This window comes from Lepidochelys olivacea (assembly GCF_965140295.1).
Source record: "Lepidochelys olivacea isolate rLepOli2 genome assembly, chromosome: 1".
In the NCBI taxonomy this organism is placed as follows: domain Eukaryota; kingdom Metazoa; phylum Chordata; order Testudines; family Cheloniidae; genus Lepidochelys; species Lepidochelys olivacea.
Window position 1 is genome coordinate 305383291 of NC_140411.1, and position 5000 is coordinate 305388290.

The 5000-nt window shown below is 35.8% G+C and overlaps 1 protein-coding gene across 10 annotated transcripts in view; it reads left to right on the forward strand.

Moving 5' to 3' along the window:
- The window catches only part of FOXP2 (forkhead box P2), a gene marked incomplete at its 3' end in the record, with an annotated part of 555064 nt that overhangs the window by 478489 nt on the left and 71575 nt on the right, over nucleotides 1-5000 (forward strand). The window lies entirely within an intron of this gene.

Below are 5000 nucleotides of genomic sequence, written 5' to 3' on the forward strand. Positions count from 1 at the left end.
ATAATCTCTACTACAACAGGAGTATGAACAGCTTGTTTTCCACTAACTGTAAACAGAAATTACTTTTATCTTTCCTAAGATGTTTGCATGTAACTGGAGAATTATCTGACAAAAAAACAGCAGAAAAGGTAAAGTTATACAAACAATAATTACACAACAAAAACACACTCTCTTATATTAAATAGAATGTAGGTAGATTAGTAATAATTAATTAAAGTCCACTGTACACCTTGCAAACATGAATCATTATACTAAAGGGATGTATTTTTGTTACTTAATTATATTTTTAGTTGCACGTCTTCCGGTATTGCTTTAATGTTAAAATAATCATACTTCGTACTTATTTATATAGTGATTATATTTTCAAGACACTTCAGAAACATCAACTAATGTTATCTTACTAAAAGGTTGCATAAAATCAAGCTGTATGTACTATCCATGTAGGGGCTCTTTAAATATTCCTGTTCACTAGTTAATGAAAAGCTTACAAATACCACTCAGTTCATTGTCAGTTCTTTTTAACACTGTAAAACCAAGAAGACTGTGAAAGGTTATCATTATGATAGACATTGTACATGTAGCCAAATTGAGAAGGGGAGTGTTGTGCATGCAGTAGAGCCTTCTTTTAAAATAAGGTAATGAGTTTAACATGTGTTTGCTGCTAAAGAGCCTGATCCTGAAAACACTTACACAGATGCATAATTTTACTCCTGCGTATTGCAAAAGTGTTTGCAGGATCAGGCACATATATATTGTGATATTTAGTGGGGAGGAAGGGAAGTTTCTTTGTTAAATATTTAACCTTGAAACCTTTCACTAAACTGTAGGGAGAGAGTATTAGCTACTGGTTACAGCTGGGGACTGGAAATAAGAACTCCTAAATTCCAGTCCCAGTTCTGCCACTGAAATGCCATGTGACCTTGGGTAAATCATTTAAATTTGATTTCTCCTTCTGTAACATGGAAATAGTATTTCACTACCTCGCAATGGTTTTGAGAGTCTTAATATTTGCAAATCACTTGGAGATCCTCCACTGAAAAGCACAGTGGAAATATTGTATTTTTATTTTGTTGTTATTATTTTAAATTTGGAGATAAAAACAAATTTGGAGATAAAAAAATCCCTCTGCATTGCAAACTAGATCAGTTTTTTATCAGAATCAAATCAGGTTGCCGGATTTTTTGAAAATTTTTGGAAATGTAGGATATCAAAACTTTCTTCTCAAACAACTGTGAAAGGTTAAGGCTGCTGGACAGTTATTCTGCCTTGTGACAGATAGTCTATTTGTGGCACAAGGAATATTGCTTTTTTACATCACCTGAAGAAATCTGTAGGTTTTTAACTTTATTCCCATGCCAATTAAGTACATAAGAATGGTAGTGAAACACTTTACCTGCTCATGTACTCTGCAAGTAGTCCTGAATTATCCATGCAGGAGTGGAGTGTGGTTTTAAATACACAAACCCAGCCACTGCAGCTCTCCCATTACACTGATGTGGGGGGATAGCAGATTTGCTTGCTTTCAGTAAGATCTTCATCTTTATAACTCCTACATTTATGTATGTAGCCAGAAGTACCTATCTGAATACATCCACAACTGCTAATAAAAGTGTTATTTAGAGTTCTTCTTGCCTTCAGTGCTTTGTAAATTTGAAACTTGTCTGCTTTTGTGAATTTAGACATGTTCAGCTGCACTTAAAATAAAATTCTTCATTTAGTCCAAGAAAACAAGAAATGCATAGAACATAAAGCTCAAAAAACTCTTTACAACTCTGTAGCTAACAATTTACGTGGCTATTTAGGGACTCACCTATTTAGGAGACAGATCAGTCCATTGATCAAGAGGGAAAAGTCAACTTCATGACTGGTAGCTGTGGAGATCCATAAACATATGCAACTTCTCATTCTGGGGTTTATCCTCTTCTTATTGTTTGGGTTGTACAGGTGTCCTATGTTGCTTCATTGTGGTCTGTATGAGAACAGGAGAGATGGTATTATGGTATTTCGGCACATTTTCCCCCATTGTAATTTGGAAGAAAGAGCCATCTTAAATTGGGAGAAGGGATTAGGGACTACTATCATCCCCAATCATTGTTTCAGTAAAAGTGGGGGAGTAGGCTCCCTCCCTCAAATACCAGTAGGAGAAGGGAAATATTTTGATCTTTTGGGCCCCAGCACCTCTCTTTGGCTAACTTCTGTCGAATCATCAGCTAGAAAATAAAATATTGTGGCCAAATATACCCCCTTACTCTTAATTCCTCAAGCAAGGTAGACCCTGCTTACTGCATGCAGATAATGGCAGAAACACTCAGCACATCCTCCACCATCATTCTCTTGATCTCAGTTGCCACATATGGCAAGACAACAGATAAATAAAGTAAAATCAAACTCCTTCGCAATAGGTTAGGGTGACCAGATGTCCCGTCCTGAATTTATAGGAACAGTCCCGATTTTTGGGTCTTTTTCTTATATAGGCTCCTATTGCCCCCAACCCCATCCGATTTTTCACATCTGCTGTCTGGTCACCTTACAATAGGGTAAGCCTAAGCAGTCATGTAAGTCGCCATTATGGATTCAAATTTGAAGCAGCAGTAGCTTCCACAGTCACAGAGCCCAAAGTTTGTTAGTCTTCTATAATACTGTGGCTGAAAAGGCAATTTTGGAAAGAACAGAGCATATGGAAATTATTTGGTGTACTGTAACCTCCTCTGTATTGTATATAACTCAGAAACCTGGAGGACATTGTATAACAGGTCGTGGATGTAAAACAGATATGGTGTGCTTCACATCGTCTCTTTTCAACTGCTCATGGCATTTGTATTTGAGGTTTGTTGGCTTGGTTGTATCGAGGGCTATTTCTATTAATAAAGCTAAAATTTGCCTCCATTTCATTTTTAAAAAATCATCTCAGAAACACTGAAAACTACAGATATGAAAAGCAAACAAACATACACATAATTGTTGGCTAAAAGGGCTAGTTTTCCAATGTTCTGTAATCCTAGACAGTGCACTAGCATCATCCCACCAAAGCAATAGAAGTGCAAGTCTATGGATCATTGAAGACTGTGAAATTTACCAATATATTACAATTACAGAAACATCTATGTGTAATAACTTTGTGCAGATTTACCGTGAAGATTCATGGGCATTCAATAGCTCTCAAAATGGGTAGTTTCTTAGCTGTAGGTAAATGGTTGTACACTGGGTATGGTGCTACAGGTATTAAGCATGTTTGGATTCTCACTCAAAATGTTTTAAAGGCCATATTTAATGTAGCTTTTGCCAGTTTCTTTGCTTCTGTGTTTTTATCCAGTACATTGTAAAAAAAAACGCAAATTAGGTTGTTTACCTCTTGAGATATAGTTGAAAAACAGAGAAAACTATTGGAATGGGAGAACTTGCATGAAGGAATAAATTAACAAGGCTAGTCACCTGGAGCACAAACAAGTACAACCCCAACAAGACTCGCAATATACACTACATGAGCAAACAGAAATGTGAATTGTGAACTGGCAGGTATAGACAGTTCTATAGTCCATAATACATCTATCTCACGATCTGCTTCATATTATGAGTCAGATTCTTAGCAGTTTAAACCAGTAAACCACTCATACTGAAGTTAATAGTGCTGAGCTGATTTACATCACCTGAGAATCTGGGCCACTATATCTATATTGGTTCAGGTGAACATGTAAGAAGAAGTGTGACATAGAGAGGGAACACAAGTATGGCAAGGTCTATGCCATGTGGTATAGTTTATAGGTAATATATTAATGAATAGAGAAACTCCTCCAAGGTTTAAAGGTTAATTTAGTGGTTTAATTGTTAGAGGGCCTGCCTTTCTCTCTTCCTTTTCATTTCAGTTTGTTTTATGTCAGTTAGATGGCAGCACTGAAGCAGAATTCATGAAAGAAGGCAAATTCAGACCTGGAGAAAGTAGCTGAAACTCCCATCAACTCAGGGTTGAATTTGAGTTCGTACATCCCAAAACTTTTTCAAACTGGTTTGTCTTCTCTCTGTGACTTCATAAGCTTAGAACAAACAATGCTGTAAACAGACGCATCATTTTCAAACATCACAACACTTCCAACCCCTACTAAATAACTTATTGTAAGTGCAAAAAGAAAAGGAGTGCTTGTGGCACCTTAGAGACTAACCAATTTATTTGAGCATGAGCTTTCGTGAGCTACAGCTCACTTCATCGGATGCTGTAGCTCACAAAAGCTTATGCTCAGATAAATTGGTTAGTCTCTAAGGTGCCACAAATACTCCTTTTCTTTTTGCGAATACAGACTTACACGGCTGTTACTCTGAAACCTGTCATTATTGTAAGTGGATTCTGTTTTTGTTTCTGCCGCTTTTATTTTACAGTAAGAATTTCTGAAATATTTTGATTAGAGTTATTTAACTAGGGTCTATACACAAGAATATTAGACTTTTTTATTATTGCGGTCACTTTTACAATCACATAGTAATACATTTATATTCAAATTCTGTACATAGCATGACTGTAGCTTGTCAAGTGTAACATTCAACATTTTCAGATCAAAGTAAATGTGAACCAATGATGTTTTGTTTACTATTAGATGAATTGGGGTAATTTTACTATATTTTCTTATAAACTCAAAGTTCAGAACATCGTATTCATTCCATTTCCATTTTCTTTTATATAAAAGTTTTGGTTTGCACACGGCCATCATCTTCCACGGAATAGATTATTTTACCAGATATGTTAGGAAAGCGTTGATCATTAAGACACATTGGGATTCAATCTATTAATAATAATAACCTTTGCTGCTTTGCAAAGTACCATAATGTCCTGAGAACATATGGCAAAACAATATTTGTATTAATGATTGCTTTTATTTACAGTAAAAGTGAATTGTTTTTTCTAGAAAAGAAAGTGATTGCTTTTTCAAAGGTTGCAAACTTGGCACAGTGACAAGCTATTTGATTATGTACTGGTTAGTTGAAGCAACACCTTCAGACCGCATCTACAG